The sequence below is a fragment of the Engraulis encrasicolus genome, unplaced genomic scaffold, assembly GCF_034702125.1.
Source record: "Engraulis encrasicolus isolate BLACKSEA-1 unplaced genomic scaffold, IST_EnEncr_1.0 scaffold_58_np1212, whole genome shotgun sequence".
Taxonomy (NCBI): Eukaryota; Metazoa; Chordata; class Actinopteri; order Clupeiformes; family Engraulidae; genus Engraulis; species Engraulis encrasicolus.
This window is the reverse complement of record NW_026945906.1, coordinates 431,961-452,951: the sequence shown is the minus strand read 5'-3', so window position 1 is coordinate 452,951 and position 20,991 is coordinate 431,961. Positions and strand designations below refer to the sequence as shown.

At 41.7% G+C, this 20,991-nt stretch overlaps 1 long non-coding RNA gene across 1 annotated transcript in view; it reads left to right on the top strand.

Annotated features, from left to right (window-relative positions):
- Nucleotides 1-248: 248 nt before the first annotated feature.
- LOC134444521 (uncharacterized) overlaps nucleotides 249-20,991 on the top strand; it is a 70,292-nt gene continuing 49,549 nt past the window's right edge. Inside the window, exons 1-2 of the long non-coding RNA XR_010033989.1 lie at nucleotides 249-349; nucleotides 8,286-8,382. This is a non-coding gene — a long non-coding RNA (uncharacterized LOC134444521). The remainder of the gene's footprint in view (nucleotides 350-8,285; nucleotides 8,383-20,991) is intronic.

Genomic DNA, 20,991 nt, shown 5'->3' with positions numbered 1-20,991 from the left:
AACGTTTGTCGCTCACTGTCTGTACATGCACGCACGCACGCACACACACACACACACACACACACACACACACACACACACACACACACACACACACACACACACACACACACACACACACACACTGGACTGCTGTTGGAGAGCCACTACGGCTCTGCCGCCGAAGGGGTTGCGTCAGGGGGGCGTAGCCTGGCTGTATTTTACGTTGTACAGGTGCGCTGCTCATTCACCTGCGTCTGAGAGCAAAGTTCACATCGACTTGGGTCAGCGTAGCCTACCTTCGCACTTCTATTTCGCATTGAGGATTTAATAACCTGCTTAACCCCACACATCGAAACCACGTCTAATTGTAAGTATAGTCTAGTCTAGTCTAGTCTAGTAGGCTATATTTAACGTGTTTCTCTTTTTGGAAAGAAAAGCCGTGTAGTGATTTGGCCACCTCACCAAGTCACGCTAAGCGAGTGGACGCCATAAATGGGCCTACTGTTTGTCGTCAGTTTAGCTAATCTGGAAAATCATTTTGACTTGTGCCTTTTAATACAAGATAGCATAGGCTATAACGCTTATGGAAGTAATAAACCCTGCGGCGTCAGAGAACTTTCCAATCCCCACTGTCTGTAGCACAGGCCTTAGACTATTCTGTCTCGTACTATTGCTTATTTCTGAGCAGCCCACGTATAGGCCCTATACCCTTAGCGACGTAGGCCAATCGTCCATGTTTTTCGGGATATAATTTTAGGCTACGACCTGTTCTGCTGGGCGTCCCGGGATATTTCATCACGTTATGGAAATTACCCGGTTTTTCTGTCATTGAATCATTAAAACTCCTATATGTAAAATATAACACACAGTTTTATTGGAATTGGTTCGAATGTCACCAATTTAAAGGCCAGGGAAGGGAACACGACCTTTCTTTTTCCGTAGCCTGTTGCGCTTCCCACTTGTGCCAAGCTCGAATGCCAGTAGTACGCACCTGATGTAGCAACACAATGCAGGGGCATGGAGGGGAAAAGAAACAACAAAATATAACCGCGCAGGGTGCGTGATTAACTGGTGGTCCGAATCGCGATTCACGAATAGGCCTACTTTGGAAACAATTTGCACAACCACAGCTGAAGTGTTTGAGAATACAATCACCCACAACGATGAGTCACGTGAAGATGTTTACGTTGGTTCACTTGAGGTGGGCTATTGTCTGATACATGACAGAATTTATTGTTTATCATGCCATCCCTAATCTTGGGTCCCCATAATCGCGCACAATGGCATGGGCGCACAGATGCTAGCGCGTGTCCCGTCTCTCTCTCTCTCTCTCTCTCTCTCTCTCTCTCTCTCTCTCTCTATTTTAAATGAAGGAGCTAGTAGACAGTAAATCATTCGAGCACTTGCATGTCGAATGCCGAAACGCAAAAGATATCCATCGGTGAGTTATGGAAAATTCCTGATTATTGGTCGGGACAGACTAGGCACCGCTGCCAAGTGTATTGTAGATATTTGAAAGAGCAGGAAATAACTGGCGAGAAATCTTCTGCTTGGCAAATCAACTACTATATGAAGCTTAGATGAAACGAACAAGTTCGTGAGAATAACAATATGGCAGGCTAAAGAAAATGAAAGGCAATTATAGGTGACAGAGGAGTTATGCAGACCCAAACTCCAGCAGAGCATTGCATGTCTTATGTCAATGCAGCCAATGTCCAATTTTTTTTCTGCTGTTTCATATCAAGATTAAGATCCTTTAACATGTCTCAATGTCGCATTTTAGTGATGGGCAACCTGGTTCCATTAGTTTTTAGCAGTCATGGGTAAGCAGTTAGGTCGTCAGACTTGTATCCCAAAGGTTGCCGGTTCAACTCCTGACCCGCCAGGTTGGTGAGTGGAGTAATTAATCAGGGCTCTCCCCCATCCTCCTCCGTGACAGAGGTACCCTGAGCACGGTACTGTCACACCGCACTGCTCGCTTGGGGCAACATTGGGGGCTGCCCCCTTGCACGGTTGAAACATAAATGCAATTTCATTGTGTGCAGTGTTCACTTGTGTTCACTGTAGTTTGCTGTGGAGGGCTGTGTCACAATGACAATGGGAGTTGGAGTTTCCCAATGGGCTTTCACTTTCACTTTCATACTCCAGTGCCACATTCCAAATTACCTGGATTTACCTGAGAAATCTGTAGAGCCACCTACTGCTAGTTGAATTGTACAGAAATAAATCAGGTGAAATTGGAGTATGTGACATTGGAATGTAAACTAATGAATACAGGTTGTCCATCACTGTATATGACATACAATGGAACAGAGGATCCATAAATGACAAGGCCTGTAGGCTATTCTAAACAACTTTGTGAGGCCTAAATAAATAAATATTATTTATGGACACGCACATCGAGGGAAGTTCCATGCCGGAATATAGCCACCTTACAATTAGGCCTATTTTAGACACGGGTCATTCCACGCCAAATCTCCGAATCATCCCGCACGACCATCTCAGATTTGGCAGAAAAAAATCAAGGAGGTTCACAAACGTCCCAATAGGAAAAGTGCAAAATTATAGCTCTCAACTCCTCATAGTTTTGTCATTAAAAATGTTTTTGTCAGGTACCCCCCTGACTCGTTTGGAACAGACTTCTCAGAGAGCCCACTTTCAGATTGCCGTATCTAAAAAACTGCTTTAAGTACGTCCTTACAAATTTCAAGGGGTAACATTTGGAACATGTACTTGTGAAATGTGGATTTTCACACATCCTCTTGTCATTTACCACCGTTTTCTGGGGGCTTAAAGTTGCTTGAAAAATTCTCACCTTTGAATTTGTGGGCATCTTTGAAGGACTGTGGTAAGCCCAGTTTTAAAGACAGAGGTTTGATATGGACAGTGTATGTTCCCAACCATTCTGTGCATGTTATGTTGAAAGACTGATCATCTGCGATGAACAGTTTAGAAAATATGAAGTCTTTAATATGGAAAAACTGAAACTTGGTGCCATCTTTGTCATGTTATTAAAAAAAATGTCACGACTGACCACCATATTATCAACAGTTTTGGAAAGATTAGATGTCTGTTCTTAACATATCCAAAAACTGGGATGGTATTCTGCCTCATTTGGTCACAATGATTTTTCAAAAACACACTGTCGTGTGACTTCCACAGCTCCTATGAAAAATTGATATTAGTGGCATCTTCGCCATGTTATACAAAATAAATGACAGAACTCACCACTATGACATTCACAGTTTTAGAAAGACTCAATGTCTGTTTTTAACATATCCAAAAACTGGGGTGGTGCTCTGTCTCATTTTTTAAAAATGGACTTGTAAAAACGACTGTGTGACATCTACAGTTTGCTGCCAGAGAGAGTTTATGGGTAATACGAGAGAGGAATCTCGCTACTTTTTCCGGGTGGTACTGTCCACTAAGTGGCGCCATCCAGACAGCGCAGAGGAGCGCCAAGGAGCGCAGAGGCTGTTGAAATGAATGGGGTTGCATGGAGCTCAACCACGATGCTGCCATTGCTTTGGGAGAGAATTGGTATCATCGTTTCATTTTATTTTTCCAAAAGGCAGGATAGATTATCCTTTCAAACAGCAGTTAGTTTGAATGTTTAAACTTGCTGGATCTTTGTAAAATACGTCTTTATTGTCAATATGACGTCACGAGTGGCTTCACACACTGCGTTTAGATTGGTCGGCCGGCTGCATTGCTGTGATCACGACGACCGTAAAGCAATTTTGTTAGCAAGATGCTAGCGGAGCCTGACTCATAAATGCCAACGCTGTAGGAAATCAGAAGGACATAATTCCCAGGTTATTGTACATTTCATTGAAATCCACATTGGTTTCTCAGAACTTACAGTAATATTGTCAAGTTTCAGCAGACAGCGAGCACAATTGTCAGTTATTAGCGCCAGCCTTATGAGCTCTGCTGTCTCGACAGCGCTCCCTAGGTGAACTGCAGGCACGGGTTTGAGGGCGAGATTCAACACTGTATGTAAACCCACTGTGTTGCTGCTCTATTGAGGTGGGGCCCCTGCTCTGATCTTTGCAGGCTACATGGGGGCCCTATCTACCAGTATTTGCCATGAGGCCCTATGTGCAATTGTTCCGCCACTGTGAATGACTTGAGCAATTTGAGTCAGACATTTTTGATACAAGATATTTGACTTGAGCATTTTCGACACTCTCAATATAATACAGCAAAAAAGTAAAAGTGGCTGTTGACAGGGTTTTTTTCAGCTTTTTCAGTAACTACATTTCAGTAAATCAAAGGTTATAGACGTGTGTAAACTTCATCTTTAGGCACTGAAAACCAAATACCGGAATAAAGTGATGAAATGTTGAATCAATGAAACATCCCCGTAGATCTTAAAACAAGTACATCCTGACTATCCCCACATCTCGTTGCTTTTTATTACAATTCATAACAATCTTTAATAACTTGTTTACAACTTTGATGCAGTTCTGAGACCTGCTGTGGATTATTTTGGATTGTTTATGAGATATTACCTCTTATCATGTGATTATTTTTCCAACATTTGATTTGTGTTTCACTCCATGTATAAAAGTATGTGCATATATGCAAACTTATGAGGGTTAAAGGGACAGTTTGGTCAATTTCAACATGCAGTTGTATTGCTGACGCTACCCTTGACTTGTCAGTACCTGGTGATGCCACATTTTTCGGCTTAGCCCTTTCCGAGATATGAGCAATTCTAATGGGGGCAGCGTTTGTTTACATTTTTAAAAAATGAAACATAGGCCAACTCCAAATATTTTCCCAAAAGGTACTGCTGTTTGCTAGTTGTCTGCTGATGTTTTATAACCTTTTGGATGTTTTTTTGAAATGTAAACAAAGAGCTGCCCCCACTACAATGACCAGGATCTCGGAAACGGCTGAAGAAAAAGAAAAAAAAATCTCAGGCACTGACAAGTCCAGGGTAGTGTGAGCATTACAACTGCATGTTGAAATTCACCAAACTGTCCCTTTAACGTAGAACATCAAACATTAATGCTTGCATTGTTCAGCTCTGTGACAGAGTTGTTCCTTGATGAACACTCAGTTAGTATTGCAGTGGTCTAGCACCATACTCAGGGTAGCTCAGTCATGGTGATTGGAGGGGCAGGACAGCTGTTTAGTCAGGTTACCTCCTTACGAACAGTCTCCTCCTTGTGTATCATCACTGTTTTTTTCTCTTCTCCATGATAATAGAAGTGTCCCACCCCCCAAAAAAAAACCACGACAAAGGTGACCTCTTCATAGAACTTGGCCCCGCCCCAGTCCTAACCATGACCGAGGAACCTAGCGCATTGTATTGGTACATGGCAAAGGTCTATGAATTGAATCATGTGATATGCACCTCTACTAACAGAGCAAAGATGCAGACGTGACGGGAAATTTGAAATGTGTTGAATTAAAACATGAAAACATCTTTACAGCTAACAGAAAACTGCTAGCAGCTAAAAGAAATTTGCATAAAAAATCATATGCAGAAATAAAGTTTTCCTATGCTGAAATAAAGTTCAGCAAACATCCTGCATCAAGACTATATGTTAACAATGCTACTTTACAAAATCAGAATGATTCAGTTAATCTATCACTACTGCAATTCAAGACTTACTTTACGGTATAATATATATATATAATATAATATAATAGCAAAATGTTAACTCCTACAGTGTTGAGGTTTAACCCTATCCAGACTGGGGGGACCGCACCAACTTTGATGTTGTGTACCTCTTGAATGACTAAAGCTATGACTACGAAACTTTGTGACTTTTCCTAAAATGAAGTTGACTACAATGTGATACCAGAAGAGTAGGTCTATCATTTTTGTTGTTGCCATGGCAACGGTTTTCTGACGGGTACACCTGCCCAAAAATCACTGATCTAAGTCTCATCATCATCACTTTTCATATTTTTTTTACATTTTCATTAGCATCAGACACCCTTGTGAACATTTGAAGTGGTCTGATGCACATAATAACCAAAATTGATATGCATTACCCAAGTTAGATGGAAAATACATTACGGTGACATTTTGGGCAATAAAATCAGGAAATTAAGTCATAATGATGTCATAATATCCAATAATGACACCAAACTCATGTCATTCATAGATCTTTGGCTGAAGATCATCCCCTCCAAGTTTGGTGGTCATACTCCATTCGGTTCCCAAGTTATGAGGGGGGGGTCAAAAGAGCCCCCCCCGGTCCCAGGTATGCCAAAAAAGCCCGGTCTGGATAGGGTTAAACACATGGCCATAACATTTAATTCACGGACATTTAGTTACCAAAAAATGTAGTTACCTAAAAGCTAAAAGAAAAAGATAATAAATAATAATGGTATATATATCACTCAACTGTTTCTTGACTGTGCTTCAAAAATACTCAAGTCACATTTCTTGTATCAAAAATGCCCAAGTCAAACTGCCTGTCATTCAGAGTGTCAGCCCAAATAGATTGGCACCCAAAAGTCTGCAAAGGTCATGATTATGGCCCCTACCACAAATTCAGGAGGGCCCTGGACAAATGCCCTGCTTGTCCCCCTGTAGCTCCGCCCCTGGTAATTCATATGACTTAGGCATTTTCACAGGAGCTGCTGATGTAACAGCAAAGGGGTTTTTCAAGAGTCATTACAAGACATTGATGCAAAACACCATCCCAGTTTTTGGATATGTTACAAACAGACATCCTATCTTTCCAAAACTGTTCAGTTCATTGTGGTAATTGCTGTCATTGTTTTGGTATAGCGTGGCAAAGTTGCCCCCCAACATCAGGTTTTCATAGGAGCAGTGGAAGTCACACAACAGTGGGTTTTTAAAAAATCACTGTGACCAAATGAGGCAGAATACCATCCCAGTTTTTGGATATGTTAAGAACAGACATCTAATCTTTACAAAACTGTTGATAATATGGTGGTGAGTCGTGACATTTTTTTTTAATAACGTGGCAAAGATGGCACCAAGTTTCTGTTTTTCCATTTTAAAGACTTCATATCTTCTAAACTGTTCATCGCAGAAGATCAGTCTTTCAACACAACATGCACAGAATGGTTGGGAACATACATTGTCCATATCAAACCTCTGTCTTTAAATCTGCACTTACCACAGTCCTTCAAAGATGCCCACAAATTCAAAGGTGAGAATTTTTCAAGCAACTTTAAGCCCCCAGAAAACGGTGGTAAATGACAAGAGGATGTGTGAAAATCCACATTTCACAAGTGCATGTTCCAAATGTTACCCCTTGAAATTCACAAGGACCTACTTAAAGTAGTTTTTTAGATACAACACTCTGAAAGTGGGCTCTCTGAGAAGTCTGTTCCAAACGAGTCAGGGGGGTACCTGACAAAAACATTTTTAATGACAAAACTATGAGGAGTTGAGAGCTATAATTTTGCACTTTTCCTATTGGGACGTTTGTGAACCTCCTTGATTTTTTTCTGCCAAATCTGAGATGGTCGTGCGGGATGATTCAGAGATTTGGCGTGGAATGACCCGTGTCTAAAATAGGCCTAATTGTAAGGTGGCCATATTCCGGCATGAAACTACCCTCCCTCGATGTGCGTGTGCATAAATCATTTTTATATTGAACCTCTTTGATTTTTTTCTGCCAAATCTGAGATGGTCGTGCGGGATGATTCGGAGATTTGGCGTGGAATGACCCACACATATTTTGCTTTGTGTGCAAATCACCTCATAGTACAATGTATTGCTGGTGTGTTATGACTTCAATTATGTGTGTGTTTAAAACAAGTGTGTCTGATCAGTTCAGGCATCAGCAGGAGGCCTAAGGTGGACAAATACACCGGCACCAAAGTCTGTAGTACTTTGTGAGCAGTTTTCAGGCGTTTATTTGCACGTGGTGCAGGGCTTGACACTGGCACCTGCCAACCAGCAAAATGCTGGTAAAACGTGGCTGTGGCTACTAATAATTTCAGTGTCGGACTCAGTAGCCAATTTGGCAGGTAGCTTATTCCTTAGTATGACATGTCAGAGTACCTAGTATATTCTGTTGTTTGCCCCTTGTGTAATTGTTTGTATATAAGTTCAAGAAAAGGCTCAGTTACTCAATTTCTATGTACAAAGATATGTACTCATCTTGCTTTAGCATCACATCTTCAGAGGTTAGATGTAGAGTATCGATAAAGAATTAAAAAAAACAATAGCAGATTTGTGGCTACTAAAATAGGTGAACGGCTCATGACTCAGGAAAATCACTAGCCACAGTGGCTGGTGAGTGCAACAGTTAATGTCAAGCCCTGATGTGGTGTGTGATGATGATGTTTCTGTCTTCCAGAGGAGTAGCTGAAGATGGAGGTTCCCCTAGAGGGAGATGTGCAGGGCAGCCCTGGAAAAGGATCCAGTCCAGAAGAAGACATCCATGGACATGTGGGGTAAGACCAGGATTATTAAGCTTATTATTATTATTATTATTATTATTATTATTATTATTATTATTATTATTATCATCAACAACAACAACAACAAGATATGCCATGGACATGTGGGGTAAGTCGACTGGTCACCTGGGCAGGTTAGTTGTCCCGGGCCCAGTGAGAGAGGAGGCCGAGAATTGGGTCCTCATTACATAGTATGTATTGGAATTGGGTCCTCATTACATAGTATGTATTGGAATTGGGTCCTCATTACATAGTATGTATTGGAATTGGGTCCTCATTACATAGTATGTATTGGAATTGGGTCCTCATTACATAGTATGTATTGGAATTGGGTCCTCATTACATAGTATGTATTGGAATTGGGTGTGTATTGGAATTGGGTCCTCATTACATAGTAGGCCTATGTATTGGAATTGGGTCCTCATTACATAGTATGTATTGGAATTGGGTCCTCATTACATAGTATGTATTGGAATTGGGTCCTCATTACATAGTATGTATTGGAATTGGGTCCTCATTACATAGTATGTATTGGAATTGGGTCCTCATTACATAGTATGTATTGGAATTAGGTCCTCATTACATAGTATGTATTGGAATTGGGTCCTCATTACATAGTATGTATTGGGTGGGGGGCCCTTTCAAAGGACTTTGTCCCAGGGCCCAGCCAAAGCTGGACATGTACAGGTTTGAATCCCACCCTTCCACTTGCTCACTCCATGGCTGAGGTGCCTAACCCCACATTGCTCCAGGAACTGTCACCAATACCCTGTTATTACTGCAAGTTATAAGAATAACTGTAAGTTACATACTTTGGATAAAAGTGTGGAGAGAGAGATGGGGCAGGCATGGGAAATGACTAAGGCTGTATTCAAACTAGTGTTGCACCGATACCATTTTTTGGCCCAGATACCGATACCCGATACCCAACTGTGCAGTATCGGCCGATACCGATACCATACCGATACTACTCTGTTTGAAATTTATATATATGAAAAGTTATATAGGCTACTACTTGGATGTAACATCATTGCTATTATGGCTTTGTCAGGCTGCTGCCTACTCCAGTAGAACTTTTTAAACCTTTTAAATACCTATGATATGATATAAAATAACTAAGTTCAAGGCTGTTTTTAATAGTCATATGAGCATCTGTAAATGGTATCGGTGCCCTATTTGTTGGTATCGGCTGATACCGATACCACCATTTTAGTGCAGTATCGGGGCCCCGGCCGATACTGGTATTGGTATCGGTGCAACACTAATTCGAACCCGGGTCGCCATGGGCATGAAAGCCCAAATGTGGGGGGCTTAGTGCACGGCATCCCTTGCACCCCTGCTTCCGGTGCCAATGAAGAAAAATGTTTGGGAACCACTGGTGTAATGTAATGTATTTAACTGTATTTTGAAAGGACATGCGTATGTGTCTTTATTGTTTATAGGACAGTTGAGGGTATGACAGGAAGAGAGTGTGGCGAGAGAGATGGGGCAGGGCTGGGATATGACCGAGGCTGGATTCGAACCAGGGTCACCATGGGCTTGGTGGGTCTGTGTGTGTGTGTTCTCCAGTCCCATGCGGTATAAGAGACCATCCTCTCCAGTGCCGAGCTGTGTGTCCATGAAGAGTGACTGGTCCATGGTTGAGCCTCCAAAATTCTCAGAGAATATTCCTTCTGGTTGGGGGTGTGTATCAAATACAGGCTACAATGGCTTCTAAATCCACCTACTATGCACAAATGACTTTTCTGTTTTGCCGTGACATATCACCCCAGGTTTCTTGGGAAGTTTGTTGGGTAGTGTGTTGGGCGTTTTGTTTTTTTAGGGTTGACATGGAACTTGACATGGTTCTTTTGCTTGTAGGCAGCGGGCCAGAAATCATAGCTCATCTAGAAAATGAGTTTCGTTGTGACCGTTTAGTGGCAACTTAAAAACATGTTTTCTTAATCAATTTGGGGGTGCTGAATCCAAATCTGCCTGTTGCCACGGCGTCAGCCTGCACGTTTGGCCACCACAAGGGGCGCTATATTCATTTTTGCTTATTTATGGGTAGAAACAGAGTTTTAAAGTTTTCTTTCCTGTTCAGTTATAACATTGTACAGATTGCTTTGTAACAACATTTTCCATGAAACTGAAGACTTGGTGTGTGTGTGTGTGTGTGTGTGGGGTAGGGGGGGGGGGGGGGGGGGGGGGTGTTATAAGTATGGGGGGGGGGGGGGGGTGGGGGGGGTGCAGGGGGGTGCAGGGGGCTAGTTCAAACTGACTTAAATGCTGGTTTTGGACTGTTTCTTTACTTCAAGCCATGTTTTTCTCTAAACATGACAGCTAATTGGTTGAATTATCGAACAACATACATATACATTACAATCTAGACTCAAGATGGAAGAAAACACCAAAATATGACACAGGCTGCGGACCACAGATCCTAGCTCATCTGGAAAATGAGTGTTGCTGTGACCTCTTAGTGGCAACTTAAAAATATGTGTACTTGGTCAATTTGGGGGTGCTGAATTCAAATCTGTCTGTTGCCAGGGCATAAACCTGCTCCCTTGGCCACCACAGGGGGCGCTACTTCGGTTTTTACCTTATTTACTGTATATACCGGTAAGTGCACAGAAAAGTACACGTATAGATTTGGCACAAATGTTCATTATTGTGCACTCTTTTTAAAAATGCCCTTGGCCGCGCAGAAAATCCAAGCTGGCGTCCATATTTTAAGATGGCCACTCTCTGCACTTATAATGAGGCCACGAATAGCTTTAATTATGATAGCATGAAATACTGCAAATGTTACTTACAATCCACTTTTGAAAGAAGAGCATTGACCATTGATAAAATCCAGATGGCCACCGTTTTCAATATGGCCACCCTCTCCACTTATAAATAAGGCAAAGAATCGTTCACTTAGTGATGCAAACATTCAATTTGGCACAAATGTTCTATAGAATACACCCTTTTAAAAAGTGTGATGGCCACCAAAAGAATCCTAAGTGGCCACCATTTTTCAAGATGGCCACCCACCTCAGAAGACCAAGAACTGTTCACATAATGAAATTTTGGCATGCAATTTCGCACCCTTGTTCATTAGAATATACTCTTTGAAACAACAACATTGTTCACACGTTTCGAGATGCCATCCCCTCCACCAACAATTACTAATGCAAACTAAAATATATGCAATTACTTCAATGAAATCAACAAATGACTGAAGAACAATACTGTATAGGCTACATGTTACAGTCTGAAAAGGATATGTGATTTCTCATTCAAAAACATCAGTCACAAATACTAAAACTGCACAATTTAATGTCAAAATCTTGACAGGACTTAAGTAAAAGGATTAAGCAGAACTGTACTTCACATGTGCAACTTCACTAGACTATGCATATAAGACCAAGCCTGAGGCATGTGCACCTGCCACACTTAACGAACTTTTACTACTCTTTGCAATGGCTGCCCTGATCATTCTTTGCCAATCTTCTCCCGTCAGTTGGATTTAATTTCTCTGAGTTCTGGTTGGCATATGCTTCAAAACCCACAGGCACTCTGCTTGATTTGTTGCATATTATGTAGTGTGTTGTTGCATATTATGTAGTGTGTTGTATCAGTGCTGCTGCTGTTGGAGGGATGTCTTCACATGGCCTTTCTGCAAAATAGTTAATGGCTCGCATCACTCATACAATCTGCAGTGCTGAATCTCTCATTCCACTACTTTACTTTATCATTGGTTTTGAAGGCTGTGACCATGTCACAGCATGTAAAAGCATGGCAGAACAGCATGTATTAGGCCTTCTCTTGTGCAATTGTGTTGTAAAGTTTGTGGATGACAATGAATTGAAGGCTCTGGGTTTGGCCACACATCAGCCTTAGATGTTGCGCATCTAGACTTGAGTGGAGAAAATTGCCATTGGTATAATTTGGCAGGGAAAAGTAAGAAAAGGTCACTCCATGCATTAACTTTCTTTTATTATTACACAGACGTGGTTCGGCGATCTGCCTTACCATAATTTGGCATGGGAAAAGATGTGGCTATTGGCTTCCTCCTAGGACCATGTAGTCCTATCTCATTCAGAGAGAGTTTTGGTTGTACCAAGTCTGATGCAGACGGCAAAAGATATACAGCTCCCAACTTACTCAGGAAAATCTCAACATCTTCAAAGTTGACTTGGTCAAAGATAATCAATTCTATCTGAGATGTAGGGTCTCATGTTTCCAGCACAGCATCATGCCAATCATTCCAATGTCCTTACCTACTGTACAACTTGGCCCAAATGGAAGGACTGTAAATGCTGTGTAGTTAATAAGAAAATAGCTGTGGGTTCCCCCAACTTGTCAATTTGGATAACAACACCTTTGCCAATTTCCTCAGTGGAATTTAAAAGCCACCAATGCATCAAAGCACCAATGAGTAGTCAGTACACTCCACTTAACTTGTCGGAGTATGGGAAATGAGGCTGTTCAAAGTTTTTTGGAATATATCTGATGATAAGGCCAAGACTAGTTAGAAATTCCAGCTGACTGGGGATAGGAAACAAATTGAAAGTGTTCTGGGTAATTGGGTCTCCCATTACAGAGAGTAGAGAATGGCTCAGACGGGTGCAAATGCTACATGTCTTATTTGTCCACTGTCCAGCCTTACACAGTTCTTTTTGAGATTTTGTTATATCACTACACTTCTAATGTTTATGTTGTCTTGCTCTAAAAATGCCATTGTGCAAAAATAGCAGATCTTTTTGGTCAGACTGTATGATAGGATAGTGATCAGATTGTTTTGTCTTAAAATAATTGTACTGCAAATCAGTTAATATAGGCTAAGGAGTCATTGGTGGAAGGTTGCCATCTTGGAATTCCCTGAGGCCAGCACCCTTTTTTCAAAGAGTGGATTCTGATTAACATTTTGTGCCAAATTGCATGATTGCACCTATTCCAGGCCTTTTTTACAAGTGGAGAGGGTAGCCATGTTGAAAAATTGTGACCACCTTGGATTTATATTTTTATATTTGCATAATTATCATAATTGTCGGCGAACAACCCCACCCCTCGTGCCTGTCTCTATTGAGGGGGAGACAGTGGAGACAGTCTGCACCTACAAATATCTGGGGGTACATCTTGATAGTAAACTGGACTGGTCAGTTAATTCACATGCAGTCTACAAGAAAGGACAGAGCAGGCTTTACTTTCTGAGGAAGCTTAAATCATTTAACGTCTGCAACAGACTCCTCCAGATGTTTTACCAGTCTGTCATGGCTAGTGTACTTTCTTATGCTGTGGCATGCTGGGGCGGGAGCATTAGGAGGAGGGATGCTGGACGTCTGGACAAGCTAGTGAGGAAAGCAGGCTCTGTTGTTGGTACAGAACTGGAGGCTCTTAGTACCACAGCTGAAAAGAGGACATTGGGCTCTATAATGGACAATGACCATCACCCCTTGCACTCAGTCTTTGCCAACCAGCGAAGTCTGTTCAGCCACAGATTCCTCGCCATTCCCTGCAAGACTGACAGGCTGCGTAAGTCCTTTGTCCCCAGGGCCATCCACCTATTTAACTCAACAACTCAGAACAACACAATGAATGAGATTGTTATGGGTGACTGGACTGCATACCCCCCCCCCCCCCCCCCCCCCCCGGGCCATGCCCCCATTCCATCCCCCTCCCACCCCTCCTTCAACAATCAGTAACAACTATTGCAATGAGAGACTTTTTTTATATCTGAATGTTTAATGTGAAATAATCTATTTATTTATTTTTGTATGTATGCTACTAGACACCTACATTTCCTTCGGGATCAATAAATGTTACTCTACTCTACTCTACTATAATTATAAATCATAATAATACTACACAACTAATAATAGAGTCTTACTTAAAATATTGAGAATTTTGTCTTTTTCAATTTTGTGAAAACCTTTGGCCCATAATTGGCAATTAGGCCTACTGTATTCTACCTTGTGCCTATCAGTCTTGAGTGAAAGAGTCATGCAAAGGCAACAGACAGTAATTAAGTTGTGATTATGTGTTTTGTGTTCATAATTACAATCAGCCATGATCTGCAAATTATCATTCACAATGAATGTTGAATTAACAATTAACGGTTTACCTGTGGTACGTTTGTCACCACACAATTTCCTTATTTTACAAGACATCAACAAACCATTCGCAAAGTAGGCCATGTGTAATAGAATCTACACATCAACTTCACCACTTTTTCCTATATGGAATTAACAGGAGCTGCAGTGCATTTCAAGCAGTTCAATCGCCTACCAAATGGTGGCGCTATGCTTGACTGCCATTTCACTCATTGGCCATGTTTAATAGAATCTACACAACAACTTCACCACATTTTCCTATATGGAATAAACAGTAGCTGCAGTGTATTTCAAGCAGTTCAATTACCTACCACATGGTGGCGCTATGCCTGACTGCCATTACACCCATAAAGAAATATTGATAGGCATAATACACACTTATATGTGAAGTTTTGCTCTTGTGGATCACTTCAAATTTATTTGGTGACACTTTTCTTGTTGAAGAGGTACATTTTAATTACATTCCTACATTACCAAAAATCGCAATTTCAAACTTAGTTTTTTATATGAATGTGCAACTTTTGACGATGGCAACACTTAGAATATTGATTTATGCACTCTGATGGATATATATGAGCAAAAACCAAGTTGCCACCTGATCACTCCGACAAACTTGCAAGATAGGATTTCTGGCCCGCCGCCTATTGGATATTTAACCGCGAAATGTGTTTGAAACAAATGTACTCTGGTAACTCTGCACACTCTACGCTTTTGATGTCATGTTTTAAACAATATCGTATTATTTAATGTGTGTGTGTGTGTGTGTGTGTGTGTGTGTGTGTGTGTGTGTGTGTGTGTGTGTGTGTGTGTGTGTGTGTGTGTGTGTGTGTGTGTGTGTGTGTGTGTGTGTGTGTGTGTGTGTGTGTGTGTGTGTGTTTGTGTATCAAATGCAGGCTGCACCAGCGTCTAAATCCATCCAGTATGCATTGTGTGGTTTTTTGACAGGTTTTTTTGGGTTTACATGGAACTTAAAATGGTGCTTTTGTTTGGGTATTTAACAGCAAAATGTGTTTTGACACAAATGTGCTCTGATGATTTCCACACACTCTACTCCTTTGATGTCATGTTTTGAACAATTTCTTATTATTAGTTTGTGTGTGTGTGTGTGTTCCAGTCTCATGCATCACAAGAGACCATCCTCTCCAGTGCTGAGCTGTGTGTCCATGAAGAGTGACTGGTCCATGGCTGAGCCTCCAAAAGTCTCAGAAGATGTTCCTGCTGGTCAGAGGTGTGTATCAAATACAGGCTACATTGACTTCTAAATCCACCTACTATGCACAAAATATTTGTCTGTTTTGCCGTGACATAACACCCTAGGTTTGTTGGGAAGTTTGCCGGGCGGTTTGTTTTTTGAGGGTTTACATGGAACTTGACATGGCTCTTTTATACGGATATTTAACCGCAAAATGTGTTTGAAACAAATGTGCTCTGGTAACTCTGCACACTCTACTCCTTTGATGTCATGTTTAAGAAATATCTTATTAGTTAATATGTGTGTGTGTGTTCCAGCCCCATGCAGTATAAGAGATCATCCTCTCCAGTGCCGAGTTGTGTGTCCATGAAGAGTGACTGTTCAAAGGCTGAACCTCCAAAATTCTCAGAAGATGTTCCTGCTGGTCAGAGGTGTGTATCAAATACAGGCTATATTGACCTCTTAATCCACATACTATGCACAAATAACTTGTATTTTTTGCCGTGACATAACACCCTAGGTTTGTTGGGAAGTTTGCCGGGCGGTTTGTTTTTTGAGGGTTTACATGGAACTTGACATGGTTCTTTTGTACGGATATTTAACCGCAAAATGTGTTTGAAACAAATGTGCTCTGGTAACTCTGCGCACTCTACTCTTCTGATGTCATGTTTTAAACAATATCTTATTAGTTACTGTGTGTGTGTGTGTGTGTGTGTGTGTGTGTGTGTGTGTGTGTGTGTGTGTGTGTGTGTGTGTGTGTGTGTGTGTGTGTGTGTGTGTGTGTGTGTGTGTGTGGGTGGGTGTGTGTGTGTGTGTTTGTGTATCAAATGCAGGCTGCACCAGCGTCTAAATCCATCCAGTATGCACAAAGTTGTGTGGTTTTTGGACAGTTTTTTTAAGGGTTTACATGGAACTTAAAATGGTAGTTTTGTTTGGATATTCAATAGCAAAATGTGGTTTGACACAAATGTGCTCTGATGACTTCCACACACTCTACTCCTTTGATGTCACGTTTTAAACAATTTCTCATTATTAGTTCATGTATGTGTGTGTGTTCCAGCCTGATGCAGTATAAGAGATCATCCTCTCCAGTGCCGAGTTGTGTGTCCTTGAAGAGTGACTGGTCCAAGGCTGAACCTCCAAAATTCTCAGAAGATGTTCCTGCTGGTCAGAGGTGTGTATCAAATACTGGCTGCTTTGGCTCCTAAATCCACCTACTATGCACAAAATATTTGTCTGTTTTGCCGTGACATAACACCCTAGGTTTGTTGGGAAGTTTGCCGGGCGGTTTGTTTTTTGAGGGTTTACATGGAACTTATCATGGTACCTTTGTTTGGGTATTTAACAGCAAAATGTGTTTTGAGACCAAATGTGCTCTGGTAACTTCCACACACACTACTCCTTTGATGTCACGTTTTAAACAATTTCTTATGACTAGTTAATGTATGTGTGTGTGTGTTCCAGCCCAATGCAGCATAACAGACCATCCTCTCCAGTGCCGAGCTATGTGTCCATGAAGAGTGACCTGTCCAAGAATGAGCCTCCAAGATTCTCAGAGGATATTCCTTGTGGTCAGAGGTGTGTATCAAATACAAGCTACACTGGTTTCTAAATCCACCTACTATGCACAAATGACTTTGGCGTTTTGTTTTTTTAGGGTTTATATGGAACTTGACATGGTACTTTTGTTTGAGTATTTAACAGCAAAATGTGTTTTGGCACAAATGTGCTCTGGTAACTTCGACACACTCTACTCCTTTGATATTATGTTTTAAACAATATCTTTGTCTGTTATGCTGCATTGGGCTGGAACACACACACACATACATTAACTAGTCATAAGAAATTGTTTAAAACGTGACATCAAAGGAGTAGTGTGTGTGGAAGTTACCAGAGCACATTTGTGTCAAACCACATTTTGCTGTTGAATATCCAAGCAAAAGAACAATGTCAAGTTCCATGTAAACCCTAACAAAACAAAACGCCCAACAAACTACCCAACAAACTTCCCAACAAACCTAGGGTGTTATGTCACGGCAAAACAGAAACGTCATTTGTGCATAGTAGGTGGATTTAGAAGCCATTGTAGCCTGTATTTGATACACACCTCTGACCAGAAGGAATATCTTCTGAGAATCTTGGAGGCTCATTCTTTGACCTGTCACTCCTCATAGACACACAGCTCGGCACTGGAGATGATGGTCTCTTATGCTGCATCAGGCTGGAACACACACACATACATGAACTAATAATAAGAAATGGTTTAAAACGTGACATCAAAGGAGTAGAGTGTGTGGAAGTTACCAGAGCACATTTGTGTCAAACCACATTTTGCTGTTGAATATCCATGCAAAAGAACCATATTCCTGCTGGTCAGAGGTGTGTATAAAAGATAGGCTACATTGGCCTCTAAATCCACATACTATGCACAAATGACGTTTCTGTTTTGCCGTGACATAACACCCTAGGTTTGTTGGGAAGTTTGTTGGGAAGTTTGCCGGGCGGTTTGTTTTGTTAGGGTTTACATGGAACTTATCATGGTACCTTTGTTTGGGTATTTAACAGCAAAATGTGTTTTGAGACAAATGTGCTCTGATGACTTCCACTCTACACCTTTGATGTCATGTTCAACAATATCTTATTACTAGTCCATATGTGTGTGTTCTCCAGTCCCATGTGGTATAAGAGACCATCCTCTCCAGTGCTGAGCTGTGTGTCCATGAAGAGTGATTGGTCCATGGTTGAGCCTCCAAAATTCTCAGGAGATAATAATAATAATAATAATAATTGTATTTGTATAGCACTGTGTCATACAAGGCATGTAACTCAAAGTGCTTAACAAATGGGAAAAAACATTGTTAGAGATAGAATTAAAAGGAGAGGAGAGATAGATTTAAAAGGAGAGGTATAGAGGAGAGGCAGAAAAAGCAGGAAGGCAGAGGAAGAAGAGATAGACAGAGAACGTAGAGTCATAAGGTCAACGTAGGTTAGGACCAGGATTCTTAGATGTGTAAGGTCCATAGTGGCTGGGCCTATCATAAGTCATAGATAGTCACACAGAGATTGGGCGCTCAGGTGCGGCCCCTGGTGGCGTCAGGGGTGAGGAAAAACTCCCTTTCGCTTGATTCATGGTTTGTGAGGGGGAAAAAAAGCTCAGTGAGGTCTGAGAAAAAAGACCCCCTGTAGTCAGGAAGAAACCTCAGGCAGAGACCAGCGGCCACCTAGGGGAGCCCCCTGCCAGGGCTGGATTGCGAGTAGTAAGGGCGCTGCGGCGGCTGGGACACTAGGACGTCTTGGCAGCTAGGAGTTGATATTCCTGCTGGTCAGAGGTGTGTACCAAATACAGCCTACACTGCCTTCTAAAACCATTGAGTATGCATTTGAAATATTTTGTCCACTAATTAAAGAGCAATAGGGTCATTCCATGTCAATTCACATGATTCCCTAGAATCTCCCCAGATGACCCTCTCCGATGACATCAAAATGTACCTGTATGTGAGTTAATTGAATGAATACCAAGTATTAGCACCCTACGTCCAACGGAGATTAAGCCCTCCAAAGCTGGGGTGCCATGCCCACTTTTCAAGCCTGTGAATTGCATACAAAATTGACACCTGGTTTTAGTTTGAAGGAAGATACAGGCCTAAAAATCACCATGCCCCCTCAATATGACCCTATCTGTCAGATGATGCACTTACAAATAGCATACCTTGAGTATTTGTGGCTAAATTTAGCCTTGAAAACTGAATATGTGAAAAGCGTGATGAAGAGTCTTGCCATTTTGTGGTTCCAGATCTTGGAAACTATGTATGCTTTGGGAGTTATGATTGATTTTCCATCATATTTGAGAACTGTACAGTGTATTCCAAAAAACGTAGGGTACTCAGACTTTAGGAATAGGAATAGGAACATTTAATTTAAACTAGGTGCCATCTTTACCAAGCTATAAAAAAAATGTCACGACTCACCACGAGCGACACTCGTCCCCTGCCTACAAAACCCCTTCTCAGCCTACCCGATGGCAATTACAAATGTGGAGGCTGCACCCAGTGTTCTTTCATACATAAATGTAAATGTTTCAGCCATCCACATACAGGCAAGTATTTGCCTATCCAAGGTGCAATCACCTGCAGCACCGCCTATGTTGTTTATTTCATACGCTGTCCCTGTGGCTTGGCATATGTGGGCAAAACAACACACGCATCAGTGAACACCAAAGCACAATCAGGACCGGTTATGAAAAAAGCCCTGTAGCCGCCCACTTCAAAAGTGCCGGTCACAGCGTCAGTGCGCTCAGATATATAGGCGTGGAACGTGTGGATAAGTCACCTAGAGGCGGTGACAGAGGAAAAAGATTACTCCAACGTAAGACGTTTTGGATCTACTATCTGAACACAATGTGTCCAAATGGTCTTAGCGAAGAGTTTGACATTAAGCCATTCTTGTAATTATTGTCATTACCCCCATGCCCCCCCACCCTCCATACACACACACCACCAACCACTACGTGTGGGTACTGTGGATCCAGGTGCCCAAAAAACTGTTCCACTGAACTATGTGTAACCACCAGGGGGCGCTACTGAGCGCAAAACACCTTTTAACCTCTTAATTGCCTTAATGCAGGCTGTTCGTGTAAAGGAACAATTGGGGCTGATGTAATCAAAAATACAAATTTTATTGACAACACATACGAATCAAGACATACAATAAATAGTGGCCACTAGGGCATGCAGCAATAACTTGAAGACAGACAGTGGTTAAGTGGACACCAAACAGGTGTAGTTCATGCAATAGTCACACAGGTGATCACTTCAAACATAGAAAATAATAAAAGGGTAGGCCTACACACATTGATCACACACACTGTATATTGCACACAATATTCACGGCACCCCAGTTTAGTAAGTAATTGCAAACACTATTGACAGTTCATACACTACACACGTGTTGCACTGCAAACCCACACTGTCCTCAAACAAATATATTGCACATTGCCCTAGATGGTTAAATAGACAAACACAGACAACATGTACACAAAGTGCACACTCACTCATACACACACACGCACGCGCACACACACACACACTCAAGCAGGAGACGAAAGACGGGTGTAACACTGCGCTGGGCCACGTCGTGGCTCACCGATTGGCTGTCGGCCCAATAGCCTACTGCGCAGTAACTCTAATTAAAACCCGTACTGAGGGGAGTGTCCCACCAAACTCAAAAGAAAATACAAACAAAATAAACGAAGGAAAAACAGTGGCTGTGGCTCCTAAAATGATCCTCCTGAAATAGAGAAAGCATCAGGTTGTAACATCATGCTTGGTGAAT